General features: G+C 52.1%; 1 protein-coding gene and 1 non-coding gene across 2 annotated transcripts in view; one reads left to right on the top strand and one right to left on the bottom strand.

The window, feature by feature from the left end:
• LOC144930024 (uncharacterized) overlaps positions 1 to 23,783 on the bottom strand; it is a 262,214-nt gene that overhangs the window by 107,872 nt on the left and 130,559 nt on the right. The gene's annotated exons all lie outside the window — the stretch shown is intronic.
• TRNAM-CAU (transfer RNA methionine (anticodon CAU)) lies at positions 17,410 to 17,482 on the top strand. The gene has a single exon. It is a non-coding gene; the product is annotated as a tRNA-Met (tRNA).

Raw genomic sequence — 23,783 nt, 5'->3', positions numbered from 1 at the left:
GAAAGTAACCGATTTTTTAGACAAAGGAAACGCAGTGGATCTAATTGATCTAGATTTCAGGAAGGCGTTTGATATGGTGCCACATGAGGAATTATTAGTTAAAGTGGAAAAGATGGGGATCAATATGAAAATTGAAAGATGGATAGGGAAATGGTTAACAGGGAGATTATAGCGGGTACTGCTGAAAGGTGAACTGTCAGGCTGGAGGGAGGTTACCAGTGGAGTTCCTCAGGGATCAGTCTTTGGGACCAATCTTATTTCATCTCCCTCCCTCAGCTCAGTGAGGGCCTGAATTGCCCCTTCTCCCGGCAGAGCCAGAGGATTGGAAGCAGCAACATCAGACCCCTGTGTGGCTCGCAGGAATGAACACAAACACGCCCTTGTAGCTGGACAGATGGTGAGTTTTACCCCTGGGATACGACAAGGCTCAAGAGAAAGGTGGTGGCCCCACATCTAAGGAATGAAACACAACACAGTCATCATCGTTACGCCCGTCCTTGCCCCTTTATACGTCTACTGTCTCGCTCCCGCCACCCTCACCCTCTGTGGGTTCAGTGAGAGCCGCACTCAGTGCTTCCGACACACACAGACTCATACACACATCTTGCAAGGAAACCTCACCATGGAGCCACATGCACCTGTTGCTTCCCTGCCCCCCTGCTCTCCAGAATCCAATCCCAAGGAAAGCTTGTCGGGCCCAGAGCTGGCAGGGCGCCCGGTGCTGGAGCATTGAAGCTACCGTGACGGCACTCAGAGGAAAGATGCGGAGAGATGCTAGTTAAGAATTGGCCGGTCAGGTTTCCAGTCCCCTCACAGGTCATTCCCTCACTCGAGCACAGGGGCACATCTCAACTCTCAGCTGGCTCAGTCGAGCTGCATCGTTCTTGTTTCCACTCAGTCAGGTTTGAGGCCTGTTTCGCACCCTGTCTTTGAGAAGACAGTCAGAAACTACTCTCTGAAACAGCCAATGCAGGAGGACGTGTTATCGCTCCTGCCCCAACACAGACGGACAAAGAGAGAAATGTTCTCGCTTTGAGGGTGGGACTCCCTGCCCTGGGCCAAAGACGAGCACCTCTCTTTGACCTTGGTCGCTCCTTCAGCTTTTCTTTCAGCAGGGAGCCCGAGAGCTCAGGTGCTGGAGCGCTGCGTTGGTCAGTGAAGCTCGGTGAGCTCCAATGTCACTCGGCTCTTCTACCAGCAAGTCAAAACACAGGAAGGATTTCCTCATTTGACAATACTGGGGCTGTCTGAGGGTCTGTCCACACTGCACACTGAGCCTGTCTCTATGTGGCCTGGGCTTGCTGACTTGTGTTGCCAAGCCGGTGTTTGAGCATCCAGACTGCAGGGGAAACTCAGGCCTCACACTGTGTCTATCTGTCAAGGCTCCTTCCCCACTCTGAACGCTAGGGTACAGATGTGGGGACCTGCATGAAAACCTCCTCAGCTTACTTTTACCAGCTTAGGTTAAAACTTCCCCAAGGTACAAACTATTTTACCTTTTGCCCTTGGACTTTCGCTGCTACCACCAAAATTCTAACCGGGTTTTTAATTAGGAAAGAGCCGTTTGGAAACGTCTTTCCCCCCAAAATCCTCAACAAAATATTGCACCCTCGTTCCTGGGGAAGGTTTGGTAAAAATCCTCACCAATTTGCATAGGTGACCACAGACCCAGACCCTTGGATCTTAAGAACAATAAAAAAACATTCAGTTTCTTAAAAGAAGAATTTTAATAGAAGAAAAAGTAAAAAGAATCACCTCTGTCAACTCAGGATGGTAAATACCTTACAGGGTAATTAGATTCAAAACATCGAGAATCCCTCTAGGCAAAACCTTAAGTTACAAAAAGACACAAAAACAGGAATATCCATTCCATTCAGCACAGCTTATTTTCTCACCCATTTAAAGGAATCAGAATCTAACGCATATCTAGCTAGATTACTTACTAAGTTCTAAGACGCCATTCCTGTTCTGTCCCCGGCAAAAGCATCACACAGACAGATCCCGACCCTTTGTTTCTCCCTCTCCCCAGCTTTTGAAAGTATCTTGTCTCCTCATTGGTCATTTTGGTCAGGTGCCAGCGAGGTTACCTTTAGCTTCTTAACCCTTTACAGGTGAGAGGATTTTTCCTCTGGCCAGGAGGGATTTAAAGGTGGTTAGCCTTCCCTTTCTATTTATGACTCTCTCCTACCGCAGGAAGTCATCCTAAGTTACGCTGCTCCCGCTGCGTGAATAACAGAGCTGGATTTGACGTCGCTTCGGTCGACTTACTGCTGTGTCTACACTGGGCTGGGTTGACGGGAGACGCTCTTCGGTCGACTTCCCTTCCTCCTGCCGTTCCCGGCGCAGTCCCAACGGCGACCGGAGAGCGCTCTGCTGTCAATTTAGTGGGTCTTCACTCGACCCCCACGACATCAACCCCCAGTGGATCCACCGCAGCAAACAGAGCCTCCCAAACATGCTGCCCCATCCACACGGCACCACTTAGACCCGAGTGGGAAATTCAGCTCCTGTGGGGTGTGTCACCCTCATCCGCTGAAGATGCTCCCCGAGTCTCCAGGGATTCCTGCCCTAACTGCTCTCCAGCCGGTTTGTGTCCATACGCTCCCCGCGGGGAGGCTGTGAGTGGCCTGGTTACAAGCGCTGGTTGCTCAGGCCTGGCAGGGAAGGGAAGCTCCGGGCAGCATTGACAGTCTGGAGATCCCTCCGGGGAAGCACAGGCGGTGGGTGGAACAGGCGGGGAGGCGAAGCTGCGGGGTCCTGCGGACGCCCTGAAACCAGCTCACAGACCCCGGGGGTCACGCTGCCCTACACGCTGTTGCAGTAATGTTTGTACAAGGCGTGACGCTGAAAGAGCAGCTTGTGTCAGAGTGTATTCAGGCCAACGGATGTGTGTGTTAGTAGAGATCAAAGCGACTGTTCAATGTTCAAATGTATTGGGTGTTTAAACCTCCTGAAAACTCGTGGAATGTTGTTTGCACTGTTTTCACGTCTCTGTGTCCTGTTACTCTGTGATAGCAAAGAGTTGCCTTGTGTGGACCCCTGTCACTAAATAACCCCTCAAAGGAGAATGAAGGTGTGTGGGATGCAAGTGAAGAAAAGGTTCATTTCCAAAGAAGGGGTGGTAAGAAGCAGGATTCCTGGGCGGGGGGCAGGAGGGTGTGGTTTGCACTGTTGTTGCCCAGGGTGGGAATGGGGAACTGGGCTCTGGCTTAAAGCGGTGTCAGGCTTCGAGGGGCTGGGTTCAGAGCTGGAGGTTCGGGTTGGGGTGAGGGTTGGGCTACAGTTTTGGTTCAGGGGTTTCGAGTTGGGGGGCAGGTTATGGGGTCAGGGTTCCAGTTGGGTTCCGGGTAGGGGGTGGGGTTTAGATTTTGGGGGGAGGGTTTGGCCAGCAGCAGCATAGAAGTGCGGGTGGCAATGGGGTGCAGCCAATAGTGATCAGTCGGGGGTCTTTTAGGTCGTTTTAGTGTCAGTAGCACCCTGGGAAGGGGGGAGGGTCATGTTTACGACAGGGGGCTAAAGTGTTGGGGAAGGGGGTGGCAAGTTGACCCATCCCACTTCGCACTTCCCACACGGACACGCACAATACGGCGAACGCGCGGACGCACACACGTCACACACACACGATGACACAAAACGGCACACAACGCGACACACAAAGGAACACACGACACAGACACACACACAACACGACATGGAAAGCATCACACACATGACCCACAACATGTCTCACACACACATACGCTCAACACAACACGACCCACAACATGTCACACTCACACACTCAACGACACACAGCACGTTGCACGTACGTCGCACACGCACAACGTCGGACCCACAGTTTGTTGCATGTCGCACGTATCACGTCACGCACAGGTCGCACCACGCACATGCACACGCACAACACGTCACACGCACGCAAACTCTACGTCACAGACACAACACAGACAACACGACACACGACACAAAATGGCACACGACACTGAGACACACACACACGACACTGACACATTGCACATGAAACACACAGCACGTCGCACGTCACACACAAGATGTCGTACTTTACATGTCACACGCACAACACGTAGCACACAGCACGTCGAGTGTTGCTCGTGCATCACACATCGCAAGTTGTAGACCCCACGTTTCATGTTATACACACAACACATCGCACACAGCCTGCCGCACGTTGTAGACAGGACGTCACACGTCGCACACACAACACAGTGCGCGTCGCACATAAACAGCACGTCAGGCGAACACTGCACATTGCACACGCATAACACGTCTCACGCGCGCACAACACGACACACACCAACAAAACACTCAAGACAACACACACACAACCACATCTCACACACACACACGACACCACATGACACACAATATCTCACACACACAAACACGTCTCTCACACACGCCAACACACACACACAACACACGCCCACACACACACACACGACACATGATGTCGCACACACGCGGACACACACAATGTCTCTCACATGCCAACATACGACGTCTCTCACACGACACACACACACGACACACGTCTCATGCACACACAACACTGACACACACCACACATGACGACTGACACACACACAACACACGGCCTCTCACACACACACACACCCAACACATGACATCTCACACACGACGTCTCACACAAACACACGACGTCTCTCACAGACACCCACACACGCCCACACACACACAACATACGCCCACACCCACACACACACACTCGCCGACACCCGCTGACACACGACATCTCACACGCCCACGACACGACATACGACACGTCACACACACACAAGACGGCAGAGGACACGACACCGAAATCATACGCGACACCGACACGTCACACGACACACAAGACGGCAGAGGACACGACACTGAAATCACACCCCGGAGACGACCCCCCGCGGGGGCAAGAGCGGAGCGGGGACGGTCGGGGGAACTCGGTCTCTGGGCGGCGTGTGGGGCCGGTGTGGGCGGGAGGGAAGAGGGCGGCAGGGCCGAGGGCGAGATTCCCAGCCCCCGTCGAGCGCTGTGGAGCGAGGGCTCCGGCTCGGCTCTCGCAGCGGCTCTGGCGAGGAATGGTGCCGGAGCTCTCGCCGGAGGGGAACGCGGCAGGAGGGGCCTGAGCCGCTTGGGCCTCTTTCCAAGGAGGCGGAACCAGGCCTCCGCTCTCTGCCCGCTGCAGACCTGGCTGCCAGGTCGGCGCTGCCAGTTCCTCGTCCGCACTCGCCGTCTTCTCATGTGTTCGCCAACTCGCTCTCTCCCCTCTGCTCTCCTGGTGCCGTCTCCCTTTGTAGGACACGGGTAGGTGTGCATTCCCACAGGTGAGGTCTCGGGAGCCATGGAGAAGTTGGAGCGGACGAAAATCATGCCGGGCAGTAGAAAGGCTGCAGAAAGTACCTGAAGAGACAAAGGGAATGAGAAGGGGGAAGTCCAGACTAAGACAGGAGTCTAGTCTGTAAAGAGAAACAACGGGAAGTCTAAGCTACAGAAACTCTTCAAGTTGCCAAAAGACCTTTAGGATGGGAAATGACTTCTTGAATCCAGTCTCTTTAAGATCTTAGGCTTAGTACGTGTGTGTATTTGTATTTGCTTAGCAATCTGCCTTCTTCTGTTTGCTATCCCTTATAATCACTGAAAATCTGCCTTTTCTAGTGAAACTATTTTTTGTTTATTATTATTATTAAACTCAGTTTGTGCAACGGGTGCTCCGGGAGGAAATGATTTGTGTGTTACTCCAAGGGGCCGCCCGGTGACACTGTTGCTCCATAAGGGAAATGATTTGTGCAATACCTGGTTTAGCCACCCACTGTCACTGTTGGTCCAGGAGGGAAATGATTTGTGCAATACCTGAATTGGCCACACAGTGTCCCCATTGCTCCGTGAGGAAATGCTTTCTGCATTACTCCAAGTGGCCACCCGGTGTCACTGTTGGTCCAGGAGGGAAATGATTTGTGCATTGCACTGACTGGCCACCCGGTGTCACTGTTGCTCCGTTAAGGAAATTATTTGTGCATTACCCAGAGTGGCCACCGAGTGTCACTGTTGCTCCATGAGGGAAATGCTTTGTGCAATACCTGGATTAGCCACCCGGTGTCACTGTTGCTCTGTGAGGGAAATGGTTTGTACATTATCTGGATTGGCCACCTGGTGTCACTGTTTCTCCACGATGGAAATGGTTTGTGCAGTACCCTGAGGGGCCACCCAAGACAACACACAGAAAACACGACAGACAACACTGACACACACACACACAACACGACACCGACACACACAGAGAGAACACTCTCACACACACACAACACAGGACACCGAAAGACACAAACAACATGACACACAAATAAACTGACACACAAAACAGCACACAACACGACACACAAAAATCACACACAACACACGACACCGACACATACACACAATATGACACACAACACCTCACATGACACACAAAACGGCACACGTGACACACACACACAACACGATGCACAAAACTTCGCACACAAAATATCACACACCCACACACAACACGACACACGATACCGACACACGACACACAAAACGGCACACAACACGAGACACAAAAATCTCACACAACACATGACACCGACACACACAACATGCACACAAAACGGCACACACCGTCACATGCACACAACACGGTATACAACATGGCACACACACACACTCAACACGGACCACAACACGCACACATAAACACATCTCACACACACAAAACAACACACAAGTCACACACACAACACGTCACACGACACACGCAACACGACACACACAACACGTCACACGGCAGAAGGTTTCATCGAGGAGGAGGATGTCCCGGGGTCCCCGGGCGATGCTCTGGGACTGCTCCCCAGGAAGCCAGGCAGGACTCTGGGGAAGTCTCCTCTCGGGGAGCAGCCTGTCTGCAGGACACACAGCTCCCCCGGCTCCACCTTCCTGGCTCTGACCTCGGAGCCTTCAGCCTCCTCTGCCCCTCCCTGCGCTTCCCACAGCCAGTCCGCCCAGGCGGGGTCCTGGGGGGGGGCAGAGGGTCCTGCCCCCCAACTCCGCAGTCAGACGGGACTCTCAGCCAGCCAGGAAAACAGAGGTTTATTAGACGACAGGGACATGGTCTAACACAGAGCTTGTAGGTGCAGAGAACCGGACCCCTCAGCCGGGTCCATTTTGCGGGGGGGCAGTGAGCCAGACAACCCCGTCTGCCCTTCACTCCATGTCTCCAGCCAGCCCCCAACTGAAACTCCCCCCAGCCCCTCCTCCTCTGGGCTTTGTCCCTGTCCCCGGCCAGGAGGGCACCCGATTCCTTTGTTCTCCAACCCTTTAGCTCTCACCTCGCAGGGGGGAAGGGCCCAGGGCATCAGGTGCCAGGAAAGAGGGTGTCGGCCATCCTCTGTGTCCAGACCCCTGCACACACCTGCCCTCCAGAGCTCTGCAACGATCATACACCCTTACCCCACCCCCTAGATCCTTAAGAACTGCATACGGGAAACTGAGGCACCCCCACACAATTCAGAGGAAACATGAAGTCCTGCTTCATCACAGATGACTCCAGGAGGTGAGTTGCTTGCTATCCTACCATGTTTTTCTGTCTCTCTCCTCCAGTATGTTGGCCAACACACACATTCTGTCTCTGTCTCTCTCCTCTCCTGGTGCCAACGATGACCAGACCCCAGGTGCCTGGGCCCCAGTGCCCCGCCTGTGCTCCATCTCTTCCTGTATCTGCCTCACCCCTTCTCCCAGCCCACACTGCCCACCGCTGCCTGGATGATTTCCCCCTCTCCTCCACTGCACCCCCCTCTGTGGGGTCCCTGCCACTCACCGTCTGCTTCCTCTCCTCCACCCCCTCCCCCGCTTCCCCACGGGTCACTCTGGGGGCCGGTTTTCTTCACCATCTTCGTGCATGATCTGGAGGATGGGATGGATTGCACCCTCAGCAAGTTCACAGATGACACTAAGCTGGGCGGAGAGGGAGATATGCTGGAGGGTCGGGATAGGGTTCAGAGTGACCCAGACCAATTAGAGGATTGGGCCAAAAGAAATCTGATGAGGTTCAGCAAGGACAAGTGCTGAGCCCTGCACTGAGGAGAGAAGAGTCCCATGCAGTGCCCCAAGTGTGCCATGTCCCTGCCCCGAACCGACCCTCCCGGAGCATCCTCAATTCCATGAAACAGCTGTTCTGGGGTGGGCAGGAAGTGCTGGGAGGGAGGGTGGGGAGTTGCTCAGTGGGGGTGTGTCTCTCTGGGTGGGGTCTGTGTGTGTTTATGCACAAGCTGATTGTGATGTCACGGAGGCCAACAGCAAAGAGTGTTGGGCGTCAGCATTCTTGCCCTGCCGTCAGTCTGCCAACTGGCTTGGTTGACAACGGCTGGTGACCCAAGGAGCTGCTGAGAGACGCGGACCATCCCTCTGTCAACAACTTCTTGAATCAGCTATTTCCACAGGTGTTTGAGGAACAAAAGGATGAGTTTTTACAGAAGGTAATTCCCAGATTCTTTCCCTGCTCATTAGATCGCACACGACAGGTCGGTGCCTCCTTCTCCTGGGGACGGGTGGGGGCGGGTGTGGCAACAGGCAGGTCTCAGCGTTCCCTTTTGATTTGAAAGTGGCCATCTCTCAGGTCTCCTCCTGCTTCAGCCGGTCAGGTTCTTTGGAGGCAGATTTAGATGATTTTATCTTTCAGCAGACTAGTCGGGGGGAATTTCCAGGGATAGAACCAAAAGGGAAGATAACAAAACTCGTGTAGAATTTAGATTGAGATCTCCATCAATAGTCTTTCCCTTGGAGTTGCCCCTAATGCACTCCTTGCCTTCAAGTTGGGAATAGAAACCCTTTGTCTCCTGTCATGACTGCCAAAGAAATGTGTAAATGAGGATATTCTATGATTCTATGATTTACACCCATCAGGGGACACTGTCTTTTTGAGGCGGGTGCAGCTGGCTTGGGATGGTGCTGATGATGGATAGAAAACAGGCTGGAGTCAATGACAGATGGGACCACAGAAGGGGAAGGAGAAGGGCATCTCCATAGAAGGTCCTGCGTGCTCAGATACCCCAGTTCTAGGTACCCTGGCCTGTCCCAGAGAGAAAAGACAAAGAGGGGCCCAGCCCCCCGACAGTCATCCCATGGACAAGAATCTGGTTGGGAGTGGGCTGAAGGTTCCCACTGGACAAAGGGGAGCTGAAGTCCCCCAGCGTCCTGGAATTTAAGCAATGCAAGCTTCAAACCCTGCACGGGTGGGGCCTGAGGGGCACCCGCAGAAGGTTGGGCTGGACAGGGGCGGCAGGTTTCTACAATTTTTGGTGGTTTCCAGAATGGGACCAAGTCCTGCCTCCCCGTCCACCTCCCCCCACATCTGCCTAAGGCTCTGGGAGTTTGGGTATGGGAGGGAGAGGGAAAGGGGTTGGGCTCTGGGAGGGAGTTTGGGTGTGGGCTGTGGGTTGCGGCAGGGGGTTGGGGTGCAGGAGGGAATGAAGGGTGCGGGGTCTGGGCTGGGGCAGGGTGTTGGGGTGCAGGAGCAGGTGTGGGGCAGGCTCTGGGAGGGAATTGGGTGTGTGGTGTGGGGTCTGGGCTGGGCTGGGGCAGGGGGTTAGGGTGCAGGAATGGGTGGGGTGGCCAGGTTCTGGGAGGGAGTTTGGGTGCAGGGGGTGGGCTCTGGGCTGGGGAAGAGGGTTGGGGTGCAGGAGGGGGTGCGGGCGCAGGCTCTGGGAGGGAGTTTGGGTGCAGGGGGTGGGCTCTGGGTTGGGGTCGGGGGTTGGGGTGCAGGAGAGGGTGCAGGTCGGGCTCTGGGAGGGAGTTGGGTGCAGGGGGTGGGCTCTGGACTGGGGAAGAGGGTTGGGGTGCGAGAGCAGGTGTGGGGGGAGGCCTGTGGGAGGAACTTTGGGTGCGGGATCTGGGTTGGGGTTGGGGGTTGGGGTGCAGGAGGGGGTGCGGGCGCAGGCTCTGGGAGGAAGTTTGGGTGTGGGGTGTGGGCTCTGGGCTGGGGCATGGGGGTAGGGTGCAGGAGGGAGTGCAGGGGGTGGACTCTGGGAGGGAGTTTGGGTGCAGGGGGTTGGGGTCTGGGCTGGGGCTTGGGGTGCGGGAGAGAATGAGGGTGCAGCTCTTACCTCAGGGATCTCCCAAAAGCGACCCACACCCCCCTCTGGCAGCAGCTCCTAGGTGGGGGGTCTCTGCCCATCGCTGCCCACGGACACCACCCCAGCAGCTCCCATTGCCACAGATGGCAGAGTCGGCCCTCGGGGCAGGGGCAGCATGTGGAGATCCCCCCATCCCCGGGGCTGCAGGGACGCGCCAGCCGCTTCCGAGACTGGCAGGCCACACGGAGTGTAAGCAGTGTCAGGGTGAGCCTCACCCTGACATCTGGTGGTGAGGTCTGGCAAGTTGTGGAAAAGAACTTCAGGGGCCGATCTCATTTGCATAGGCACACCCACCCCGCCTAGAACGAGGCCATAGCTGCCCAAATGGTCACTTTGGCTGCTGTGGGATCCCCAGTGTCTCTGTTATTGGGGCAGGAAGAATAAATTGTTATTACCCTGATTATGGGAACTTTGCTGGGAACTGTACTTGGCCTTTTGTTATGATGGAGGGACTCACCATCAACTAAGTAGCACTCGCTAGGCAAGGGTCATGGGTTCCAAAATGCTGTGAATGGAGAGAGGTTGGGGATGAGTATTAATAGTTTGTGGTATGGGTTCCTTGATGAGGGCCTTGCATGCTAATGGCCCTTTCTTTTCTCTCTCCACTGTGAAATCTCAGAGCTAATCTGGATTCCATTTGGAGTCTAGTTACAGACTGCTAAGCTCACTTTGGGCTAATGGTGTCCCAGCACTGAGGCTCCCCTACTACAAGCTGACTTCACCAAAGAGCTGAACTGAGTAAGAGCCGAAATCACTGAGCGTTGTGTTCAGTAGTGGGGGAGCCTGAAGATCTATTGTGGAGAAGTTTGTGGGACGGCTGGAGTGCCTCGTGGACAGGCTGGTGGAGCAGTTCGTGGGACGGCGGGAGCTGCTGGTGGGCTGCGGAGCGGAGCTGAGCGAAGCCGTTTGTGGGGCGGCTGGTGGAGTGGAGGTCTATGGAGCTGTGGGGCGGTCAGCTTCAGATCATGTAAGGTGCCTTTTACCCCCGCCCCCATCTCCACCCAGGTTGGGAGGTGAAGCTCTGCAGATAAACTTTTGAACTTTGGGGCTGCCCTGACCAGGGACAGAGACTTTTGGGTCATTGGACTTTTGGGATTTTGGGTGATTTGGGGTTGCTGGACTCAAGAACCAAAGGGAAAGGGCATGCCCCAATTTGCTTGGGGTGGGTTTTTTTTTGCTCGTGGGTTGTGTTATGAATCCTGTTGGTGGTGTTTCCCCAACATAATGCCACATTGTTTCTCTCTGTTATTAAAAGGCTTTTTGCTACACTCAGACTAGGTGCTTGCGAGAGGGGAAGGATTGCCTCTGGGAGGTGAACAGCGGGGGTGGTACATATTTGTCCCAGGTCACTGGGTGGGGGCTCGAGCCGGTTTGCATTGTGTTATTGGAATGGATCCCCTAGATACTGAAGCTGGCCCTTGTTGCTGCCAACTCTGACGGGCAGAAGGGTTACACGGAGCGAGGGTGGGCAGGAAGCCGCCTTAGCCCCCTTGTGCTGCCGGTGATGGCGGTGGGGGTTTCCGGGCCCTTTTAAATTGCCCGGGGGCAGCAGGCGGGGCTGGGGGAGACACCGGGCCCCGGACTTTGGTGGAGCCAGGCCCCCGTGGTCTTATGTTGCTGGAGCATGGGCACCAGGGGCCCAGATGAGGCGCCTCCCCTGCGGCTGGAGGAGCATGGGTGCTAATCCACGTTTTGGCGGGTTGGTTTTTGGAAGGTTAAATGAAGGCAGCCTCTGCTCTGGGCTCACCCAGTTTCAGGGCCTGACGCTGCTTTGCACAACGATGAATCTCGGAACAGGCCAGCAATGAAATGACGGCAGAACCTGAGGAACGAAAAGCCTCTGGGTTCGTCTGTGGGCCTTGACGCCGAACGGGAGCCGTAATTTGACTCGCTTTGTGGCTGCAGCCGGTAAAATGTCAGGACGAAGTCATCCCAGTGATTGTGACACTGGGTTTGAGGCAGCTTTGGTCTTATTAAAATGTAACTAGCATGGAACACTTGTGTTTTTAAAGGTGGCTTCCCCAAGCAATCCCAAGTTGTTCTTCCCAGAGCTGGGTGATGGTGGGCAGCAGGGGATCTCCCCAGTCTGTGGGGGAATCTCTCTGGGCCCCACTGTTAGTTCTCCAGACTTTCTCCCCCTAACCACGCACACCTCTCCCCACCCATTATCAATGCTTTACAGCGACCCCTCCCTCCCCTTATGGGATACAGCCTCTCGGTGACCGAGACTGACTGGGGCTCCCCTCTGCATGGCCCCAATGGGGAAGGAAAGGGACCGATGGGGGAGGAAGAAGACGGGCAGAAGGAGTCAAATGGGGCTAAACCAGAATAGAGGAGATTTTCTTCCTGTTAAAATGGACTGGAGTCTCATTGCTGGAAAGCCACACCTTGAGTGAGGTTTGAACTGGCAGCCTTTCAATTGCCAGGCAACGGTGCGAACCACAGAGACGGATCACGGCCGACTTCCCAGCGCTGTCCAAGGAGCCCCTGCAGGGGTGCAAGTGGTTAGTGCAAAGGGCAATATTGCTGGGGTTGTGAGTTCAAGCCTTCCCTGCAGCCCTGGTTTCTATTACCCCATGGAGCTACACCAGCTTGCTTGTCCTAATTCACATGGAAAGTGCCATGAGAGGAAGGTCTGAAATGTGGACGTTGGTGCAAAGCTTGGGACCCCCCACCAATGCTGCCACTAGCTGTGGATGGGTTGCTCAGGGGCAGGGAGAATTGATTCCTTTGCTGCTGAGAAAGCTGCCAGGACGGGTCTGTGGGCACCAGAGCTCCCCGCTTCTTCCAGCACATGCCAGGCTCTGTCACTCCTGGAGGAGGGTCATAGAATCATAGAAGATCAGGGTTGGAAGGGCCCTCAGGAGGTATCTAGTCCTACCCCCTGCCCAGAGCAGGACCAACCCCAACTAAATCATCCCAGCCAGGGCTTTGTCAAGCCTGACCTTAGAAACTTCTAAGAAAGGGGATTCCACCACTTCCCTAGGTAATGCATTCCAGTGTTTCACCAGCCTCCTAGTGAAAAAGTTTTTCCTAATATCCAACCTAAATCTCCCCCACTGCAACTTGAGACCATTACTCCTTGTCCTGTCATCTGCTATCACTGAGAATAGTCTAGATCCATCCTCTTTGGATCCACCTTTCAGGTAATTAAAAGCAGCTATCAAATCCCCCTTCATTCTTCTCTTCCATAGACTAAACAATCCCAGTTCCCTCAGCCTCTCCTCATAACTCATGTGTTCCAGTCCCCTCATCATTTTTGTTGCCCTTTGCTGGACTCTCTCCAATTTTTCCACATCCTTCTTGAAGTGTGGGGCCCAAAACTGGACACAGTACTCCAGATGAGGCCTCACCAATGTCGAATAGAGGGGAATGATCACATCCCTTGATCTACTGGCAATGCTCCTACTTATACACCCCAAAATCATAGAATCATAGAATATCAGGGTTGGAAGGGACCCATGAAGGTCATCTAGTCCAACCCCCTGCTCGAAGCAGGACCAATTCCCAGTTAAATCATCCCAGCCAGGGCTTTGTCAAGCCTGACCTTAAAAACCTGTAAGGAAGGAGATTCTACCACCTCCCTAGGTAACGCATTCCAGTGTTTCACCACCCTCTTAGAGAAAAAGTTTTTCCTAATATCCAATCTAAACCTCCCCCACTGCAACTTGCCATTGGCCTTCTTGGCAACAAGGGCACACTGCTGACTCATCTCCAGCTTCTCGTCCACTGTCACCCCTAGGTCCTTCTCTGCAGAACTGCTGCCAAGCCATTCGGTCCCTAGTCTGTAGCGGTGCATTGGATTCTTCCATCCTACGTGCAGGACTCTGCACTTGTCCTTGTTGAACCTCCTCAGATTTCTTTTGGCCCAATCCTCCAATTTGTCTAGGGCCCTCTGTATCCTATCCCTACCCTCCAGCATATCTACCACTCCTCCCAGTTTAGTGTCATCCACAAATTTGCTGAGAGTGCAATCTACACCATCCTCCAGATCATTAATGAAGATATTGAACAAAACCGGCCCCAGGACCGACCCTTGGGGCACTCCGCTAGATACCGGCTGCCAACTAGACATGGAGCCATTGATCACTACCCGTTGAGCCCGACAATCTAGCCAGCTTTCTATCCACCTTATAGTGCATTCATCCAGACCATACTTCTTTAAATTGCTGGCAAGAATACTGTGGGAGACCGTGTCAAAAGCTTTGCTAAAGTCAAGGAACAACATGTCCACTGCTTTCCCCTCATCCACAGAGCCAGTTATCTCATCATAGAAGGCAATTAGATTAGTCAGGCATGACTTGCCCTTGGTGAATCCATGCTGACTGTTCCTGATCACTTTCCTCTCCTCGAAGTGCTTCAGAATTGATTCCTTGAGGACCTGCGCCATGATTTTTCCAGGGACTGAGGTGAGGCTGACTGGCCTGTAGTTCCCAGGATCCTCCTTCTTCCCTTTTTGAAAGACGGGCACTACATAAGCCTTTTTCCAGTCTTCCGGGACTTCCCCCGATCGCCATGAGTTTTCAAAGATAATAGCCAATGGCTCTGCAATCACATCCGCCAATTCCTTTAGCACTCTCGGATGCAGCTCATCTGGCCCCATGGACTTGTGCACATCCACTTTTTCTAAATAGTCCCGAACCACTTCTTTCTTCACAGAGGGCTTGCCACCTCCTCCGAATGCTGTGCTGCCCAGTGCAGTCGTCTGGGAGCTGACCTTGTTCGTGAAGACAGAGGCAAAAAAAGCATTGAGTATGTTAGCTTTTTCCACATCCTCTGTCACTAGGTTGCCTCTCTCATTTAGTAATGGGCCCACAGTTTCCTTGGCTTTCTTCTTATTGCCAAAATACCTGAAGAAACCCTTCTTGTTACTCTTAACTTCGCTCGCTAGCTGCAACTCCAGGTGTGATTTGGCCTTCCTGATTTCACTTCTGCATGCCTGAGCAATATTTATATACTCATCCGTGGTCATTTGTCCAATCTTCCACTTCTTGTAAGCCTCTTTTTTGTGTTTAAGATCGGCAAGGATTTCTCTGTTAAGCCAAGCTGGTCGCCTACCATATTTACTATTCTTTCTACACATCGGGATGGTTTGTCTCTGTAACCTCAATAAAGATTCTTTAAAATACAGCCAGCTCTCCTGGACTCCTTTCCCCCTCATGTTATTCTCCCAGGGGATCTTTCCCATCAGTTCCCTGAGGGAGTCAAAGTCTGCTTTTCTGAAGTTCAGAGTCCGTATTCTGCTGCTTTCCTTTCCTCCTTGTGTCAGGATCCTGAACTCGACCATCTCATGGTCACTGCCTCCCAGGTTCCCATCCACTTTCGCTTCCCCTACTAATTCTTCCCGGTTTGTGAGCAGCAGGTCAAGAAGAGCTCTGCCCCTAGTCGGTTCCTCCAGCACTTGCACCAGGAAATTGTCCTCTACAGTTTCCAAAAACTTCCTGGATTGTCTGTGCACCGCTGTATTGCTCTCCCAGCAGATATCAGGATGATTGAAGTCGCCCATGAGAACCAGGGCGTGCCATCTTGTAGCTTCTGCGAGTTGCCGGAAGAAAGCCTCATCCACCTCATCCCCCTGGTCTGGTGGTCTATAGGAGACTCTCACCACTGCATCACTCTTGTTGCTCAGGCTTCTAAACTTAATCCAGAGACTCTCAGGTTTTTCTACAGTTTCATTCTTGAGCTCTGAGCAGTCATACTGCTCCCTTACATACAGTGCAACTCGCCCACCTCTTCTGGCCTCCCTGTCCTTCCTGAACAGTTTATATCCATCCATGACAGCACTCCAGTCATGCGAGTTATCCCACCAAGTCTCCGTTATTCCAATCACATCATAATTCCCTGACTTTGCCAGGATCTCCAGTTCTCCCTGCTTGTGTCCCAGGCTTTGTGCATTTGTATATAGGCACTTGAGATAACCCGCTGATCGCCCCTTGTTCTCAGTATGAGGCAGGAGTCCTCCCCTCTCACACGCTCCAGCTCGTGCTTCCTCCCGGTATCCCGCTTCCCCACTTACCTCAGGGCTTTGGTCTCCTTTCCCTGGTGAACCTAGTTTAAAGCCCTCCTCACTAGGTTAGCCAGCCTGCTCACGAAGATGCTCTTCCCTCTCTTCGTTAAGTGGAGCCCGTCTCTGCCTAGCATTCCTCCTACTTGGAACACCATCCCATGGTCAAAGAATCCAAAGCCTTCTCTCCGACACCACCTGTGTAGCCATTCCTTGACTTCCACTATTTGACGGTCTCTACCCTGGCCTTTTCCTTCCACGGGGAGGATGGACGAGAACACCACTTGCACCTCAAACTCCTTTATCCTTCTTCCCAGAGCCACGTAGTCTGCAGTGATCCGCTCAAGGTAATTCTTGGCAGTATCATTGGTGCCCACGTGGAAAAGCAGGAAGGGGTAGCGGTCCGAGGGCTTGATGAGTCTCGGTAGTCTCTCCATCACATTGCGAATCTTAGCCCCCGGCAAGCAGCAGACTTCTCTGTTTTCCCGGTCAGGGTGGCAGATAGATGACTCAGTCCTCCTGAGGAGAGAGTCCCCGACCACCACCACCCACCTCCTTCTCTTGGGAGTGGTGGTCGTGGAACCCCCAACCCTAGGACAGTGCATCTCATGCCTTTCAACTGGTGGAGTCTCCTTCTGCTCCCTTCCCCCAGACGTATCATCTGGGTCACTCCCCGCAATGGTACCTGTGGAGAGAACATGAAAATGGTTACTTACCTGTGTCCGCTTTGCTGGTCCATGGACTTTCCCCCTTCTTCTTCTGGAGGTCACATGTTGCCAGATTTCTTCACAGTCCTCCTGTCCCTGCTGCGCAGCCTGCTCTGAATCTTCAGAACCTTGTGCCCATAGAAGCATATCCTGACGTCTGTCCAGGAAATCTTCAGTTTCTCTTATGCAACGCAGGGTCGATACCTGTTGCTCCAGACCTTGAACCTTCTCTTCCAATATGGAGACCAGCTTGCACTTTGTACAGACAAAGTCGCTTCTGTCCTCTGTAAGAAAGACAAAGATGGCACATCCAGTGCAGGTCACAACAGTTGAACACTCCCCATCCATATTACCTTCCTACTATGAGCTTCCTCCGGAGATGCAGTAATTCCTCAGAGAAGTCGTTCGGGTTTAAGCCTCAGTGGGCTCACTCCAGGTGAACTCCCAGGCAAAGTCCTGCTGTTTGCTGCTCAGCTGGTTCCCCGCTGCTCAGCTGGTTCTATAAGCACCGAGCCTAAAGCTCTTCCAAGCCTTCTTAGTGCAGCGGGCAGTGCATCAGTCTCATAATCTGAAGGTCCTGAGTTCAAGCCTCAGAAAAGGCAACTCTTCTTGCTCCCTGCTTTAGATTTTCTAACGTAAATCAGAGAAAAAAAGACTAGAGCAGAGTGGTTTCTAGACACCCTCCCATCCATCTAACACACACACACAGACTTTTCTAACGGTGCGTCTACAGTATGAAATTAGTTCAAAATTATTCGATTCAAAATTTCGGGAGCTATTTTAGACATTCAGGCTTCGGTGTCCCCACTAAAACACATGAATTCGGCAGAGTGCATCCACAGTACCGAGGCTAGCATTGAACGTCGGAGCGGGTGCACCGTGGGTCGCTATCCCACAGTTCCCGCAGTTCCCGCCGCCCACTGGAATTCTGGGTAACGCTCCCAGTGCACGATGGGGCAAAAACATTCTTGCGGGTGTTTCTGGTGCGTGTCATCAGGAACCCATGGCGGGCAATCATTTCACGCCTTTTTGGCATGCAGACGCCGTACTGCTTTCAGCAGATGGTGCACCGCTTGCTCTCCTGCAACTATGAATCCACCTCTCATTTCCTCTTCCCTTCCAATGTAATCTCTACTATCTGCTCTTTCTCTTCCTCATCGAACTCTTCTGCCTCCAACTCTGCTCTCCCACTGGTGCCACGCTTCCGAGCTTCTCCGGGTTGTCTGTCCTGGGCTCCCGCCTCCGTGAAAACCACGGAAGACAACCATTTCCCGCCTTTCTTCGGCTACCACGAACCAAACAGCAACTCTTCCCCTGCCACTCTGCTCTCCTACATTTCGCGCCCGTTTTCCAGGATTACCCGTGCAGGCGCCATGGAGCCCGCTCAGATCTCCGCTGCAGTTTTAAGCATTGTAAATACCTCGCGCATTATCCAGCAGTATGTGCAGTCCCTGCAAAACGGGGCGAGGAAACGACGACCGTGCGATTACTATACTGATGAGGACATGGACAAAGATGGCACGGCGTGTGGCAATTGGGAAATCATGGTGGTGCTGGGCCAGGTTCATGCCGTGGCACGCCAATTCTGGGCCCAGGAAACAAGCACAGACTGCTGGGGCCTCATCGCGTTGCAGGTGTGGGATGATTCCCAGTGGCTGAGAAACTTTTGTATGCGTAAGGGCCACTTTCATGGAGCGTTGCGACTTGCTGTCTCCTGCCCTGAAGTGCAAAGACACCAAAATGAGAGCCGCCCTCACAGTTCAGAAGTGAATGGCCATAGCCCTGCGGAAGCTTGCAACGCCCGACATCTAGCGATCAGTCGGGAATAAGTTTAGAGTGGGCAAATCTTCTGTGGGGCCTGCTGTGATCCAAATAGCCAACACAATCATTGATCAGCTGCTATCAAGGGTCGTGACTTTTGGAAATGTGCAGACCAGTGTGGATGGCTTTAATGCACTGGGGTTCCCTGACTGCGGCGGGGCGATAGACATAACGCATATCCCTGTCTCGGCCCCGGAACAGCGGGGCGGCCACTACATAAACTGCAAGGGGTACTCTTCCATGGTGCTGCAAGCCCTGGTGGATCACAAGGGACGTGGCGAAAGGGATGCACAAACAATCCAGTTGGGCCATTGCCCACAAGCTCACCCCAAGCAGCTTGGACTCCTGATGACTGTGATGCTGAGGTTCCTTAGACCCCTGTTCATATTTCAGACCCCAGCCGGTGCACCATCCCTGCCCAACCACTCACCATCTGCCCCAGGAGAACCAGCTGGTGGGCTGCATCCACAGGCAGGTAGTTTATGCCACTCTCCTCAGAGCAGCAGCCACAGCTGTGCAGCTAATCCCCACATCTGGTTGCCGGGGATCCAGCTGGATTGTTTGGGCATCCCTTTCAAGACTTGCCCTCAACAACCTGGCAGCCCCCAGCTTTCTCATTGCTCTGTGGTTGTTTGCTCTGTGAAAGGGGCCTCTAGGAATTGGTATTTCCAGAGGCATTAAAGAATCATAAAGGAGAAGGAAAAGTTAATGTGTGTCTGTGTTAGATGGATGGGTGGGTGTCTAGAAACCACTCTGCTCTCGTCTTTTTTTCTCTGATTTCCAGTGGTAATCAAGGTCGGCCATTGCCAGCAGTTGACAAGAACATGTGAGAGCAGTGGGGGCGGGAAATAAACATGGGGAAATAGTTTTACTTTGTGTAATGACCCATCCACTCCCAGTCTTTATTCAAGCCTAAGTTATCTGTATCCAGTTTGCAAATTAATTCCAATGATCACTACAAAAGGTTCCCCCCGACCCCACCCGGCTCTCCTCCTGGTAATAGCTCACCTTACCTGATCACTCTCGTTACAGTGTGTAGGGTAACCCCCATTGTTTCATATTCTCTGTGTATAGGAGTCTCCCCACTGTATTTTCCACTGCATGCATCTGATGTAGCTCACGAAAGCTTATGCTCCAATAAATTTGTTCGTCTCTAAGGTGCCACAAGTCCTCCTGTTCTTACTCATGGTGTTGTATCCCCATAGTGTGGCCGTTTGGTGTCAGTCCTTTTAAATAAACAATGAGTTTTTTTCATAGAAACCATATTTTCCTCATACAGACACAGGAGTTGTCATAAATATAAAGGGAAGGGTAAACACCTTTGAAATCCCTCCTGGCTAGGGGAAAGCTCCTCTCACCTGTAAAGGGTTAAGAAGCTAAAGGTAACCTCGCTGGCACCTGACCAAAATGACCAATGAGGAGACAAGATACTTTCAAAAGCTGGGAGGAGGGAGAGAAAGAAAGGGTCTGGGGCTGTCTGTATGCTGGTTTCTGCCAGGGATAGACCAGGAATGGAGCCTTAGAACTTTTAGTAAGTAATCTAGCTAGGTATGTGTTAGATTATGATTTCTTTAAATGGCTGAGAAAAGAATTGTGCTGAATAGAATAACTATTTCTGTCTGTGTATCTTTTTTGTAACTTAAGGTTTTGCCTAGAGGGGTTCTCTATGTTTTTGAATCTAATTACCCTGTAAGATATCTACCATCCTGATTTTACAGGGGGGATTTCTTTATTTCTATTTACTTCTATTTTTTATTAAAAGTCTTCTTGTAAAAAACTGAATGCTTTTTCATTGTTCTCAGATCCAAGGGTTTGGGTCTGTGGTCACCTATGCAAATTGGTGAGGCTTTTTATCCAACATTTCCCACGAAAGGGGGGGGGGTGCAAGTGTTGGGAGGATTGTTCATTGTTCTTAAGATCCAAGGGTCTGGGTCTGTAGTCACCTAGGCAAATTGGTGAGGCTTTTTACCAAACCTTGTCCAGGAAGTGGGGTGCAGGGTTTTGGGAAGTATTCTGGGGGGAAAGACGCATCCAAACAGCTCTTCCCCAGTAACCAGTATTAGTTTGGTGGTGGTAGCGGCCAGTCCAAGGACAACGGGGGGAATATTCTGTACCTTGGGGAAGTTTTGACCTAAGCTGGTAAAGATAAGCTTAGGAGGTTTTTTTCATGCAGGTCCCCACATCTGTACCCTAGAGTTCAGACTGGGGGAGGAACCTTGACAGGAGTAGATTAATCTACAAAGGGAAGGTGATTCCAAGGCAGTTCCGGAGGGAGAAGGGAACGTTTTCAGCATCACTAAATTATCATGTTGTACCTCACACACACACAGAGTGACAATAAACTCAATTAACTGAGCTACCAACACACTGCACAGGAATGAAATAAACAACTTTATGTTCAAGGAGTTCGGTGCATATAAATAATACTAAAAATATGTTTTGGGCAACGCATGGAAAAGTCATTGTGTTGTACAACCCACTTGATATAGTTAACACACCACAATATATTTAACGAAATTAAGAACCATGTGCTTATAAATTAACATGTTGTGCCATTTACACACACACAAGACCTAGAAAAAACTGAATTATTTGAGCTTCCAACATTTCCACTTTCTCACAGCATGTTAGACCCCCTGCTTTAAATGAAATATGTCTAAAGGCCAGATGTATGAAAGAATTGTCTCGTTCTGTATTTCTTAGCTTTTATCTCAAAAGGTAATAGCCTCATAATCTCCCCCAAACACCCTGGGACCTCTGCAAATTATTAAAATGCCCCTGTTCTCAGCAAGGCCACGACAGTGACCCACAGCTAGAGTCTCTAGGCCAAGCGTTCTGAAGGAGGCAAGTCAAAGATTTTCTCTCTGCTTCCCTTGGCAAGGTCTGAGTGGGAAAACAAAATCCCCCACATGGAAAGTTTTCTGCTGAGAAACCAATACTAGTCTGTTTGGGGACGTTGATTTGAATGGATTATTATTCTTCTCTTCTGATCTCTGAATTATTTCAGTTCAGTCTTTGTCCTCCAGATGTGTTGCAAGGTGTTGAATTGCGGGGGAGAGAGGCCAAGTCATGACGTCTCTTCCCCTCTTTCATAATTTCTTCCAACTTCTTAGGAAGTTCCTCTGCCTTGATGTGAGTCAAGCAGTGTCCATTGTCTCCGGGCTGTCTCGGAGGAGTCCGCATTGTACACGGTTCCTGGGAGAGTCCTTGGGAGCGTGGATACCTTCACTGGGCCAGCAGCGAGTCTGGCTCCTCCAGCGTCACACCGGAAAGGCTGGCGGTGGCCATTTCCCAGCCTCATCACATATTTCAGTGACGCACCCAGAGCAAAACTCCACTACTTCCCAGACAAGCCTAGCGCACACCATCCACCCAGGTATTAGCCTTCAACAGATCACGACTTTTACAATGATAGCTCACCAGGCCGACTCTGTACAAATCGTACCTTAATTCTATGAGAGTGGTGACTATGGGGCTTCCAGGGTGCTGCTTTGAGCACAGCCTGCCACCCCTGGGCTGACACTGCAATGGAGACGTCCCCGTAGAGTCTCTCTCTCCCGGGATAAAGATGGCAGCAGGGCTGGCCTGGGTCACCTGATGTGGGCTTCTGGAGCTCAAGCTGTGGGGCTGAAAAGTGGGGTGCAGATACTGGTGTTCCTGCTGAAGCCTGGGTTTGGAAACCCTCACCCCTCATGGGACCTCAGAGATTGAGCTCAAGCCCATCTGTCTCCACTGTCATTTTATAGCCCTGCAGCTGCAGCCCCAGAAGCCTGAGTCAGCTGCCCCGGGCTCTGAGACAGGTGCCCTGGGTGTTTTAATCGCTGTGGAGACATAACGTTGGGATATGTCTACAGTGCAATGAATCACCCATGGCTGGCTGGTGTCACATTAATCAGGGTCTTGTGGCTTGGGCTGAAAAGTTGCAGTGTACAAATACAAAGAAACAAGAGCAAAAACCGGTTGCCTTTATAGCTAGATAGCTATAGATACATGGCAAATAGCAACAAGAATCAGCGTAGAGCTGGATCTAAAAAAATGAAAGATTAATCTTTGCTCTACGAATAATAACTACTGATAAATGGTAATATAAAAAAGGACCTGGAATTCCTTCATAATTTGACGGTTCTTGGAAGTTCCAGGCATATTGGCTAGAATTTTCGAGACACAGATTGTCAGAAAAACGTAACACGCTGAGTGCTCCACCTGAAACAACAGCAAATACTGTTGCCAAGATAGATAGATACATTGCAAAGAGCAACAAGAATCAATGTGGAGCTGAATCTGCAAAAGGGAAAGATTAATCTTGCAATACAAATAATAATTTATTAATTATTATTATGTCATAAAGGACCGTGAATTCCTTCATACGTTTATCATCCTCAGGATGTTGCTGTGAATTCAGAGGCATGACCGTTTTCTGGAGCAGCCATTGCAGTTTCAAAAGGAAATGCAGACAGAAAACAAAGCAGGGAGGGTTGTGATGGGGGCGCATGAAAGCAGAGGAGGCTTGTTCCTCTTGAGTTTTCTTTCAGTTTCTCTTGTGATCGTGGTGGAGGAAGCGGAAGCTTAATTTGAGTTTGTCCCCACTCCCCTCCTTCTGTCGGCGGAGTGTGTCTTCACCAGGAGTGCTTCCACCGAATGAAGAGGGGCAGTGTGGGGGGGCTGAGAAATGGGGCTCTTCACTCCGCGCAGCTGCCCACTGGGAGCCCAGCTACCCCCAGGGCTCTAGACTCCCCACCTCCTCCCTGGAGTGGGAGCTGGCCACCTGGGCTTCTTGCCTGCCTGCTCCCAGCCAGGAGTGGGGGCGGGCGCCAAGTGCCCAGGCTTCTTGGCTCCCTGCGCTGGGAGCCGGGAGCTTTCGTGCAGCAGCCCCGCAAGAAGCCAGGCAGGTGCAGCCCCGCTGGGATCAGGGAGCGGAGGGCAGCCATGAAGGGAGCCAGCCAGAAGCCATGACATTGGCAAGACAGCCAGCAGCCCCTGTGAGTAAGGCAGTGTCTACACAGACACTGTGTTGTCCTAACGACCCCAACGCAATCCCCGTGCCTCTTGAGGAGCTGGAGTTACTATGTGGGTGTAGCAGGG

The sequence above is a fragment of the Lepidochelys kempii genome, unplaced genomic scaffold (assembly GCF_965140285.1).
Source record: "Lepidochelys kempii isolate rLepKem1 unplaced genomic scaffold, rLepKem1.hap1 scaffold_29, whole genome shotgun sequence".
NCBI classification, from domain to species: Eukaryota; Metazoa; Chordata; order Testudines; family Cheloniidae; genus Lepidochelys; species Lepidochelys kempii.
The sequence above is the reverse complement of the archived record's forward strand: the minus strand, read 5'-3'. Positions and strand labels throughout refer to the sequence as shown.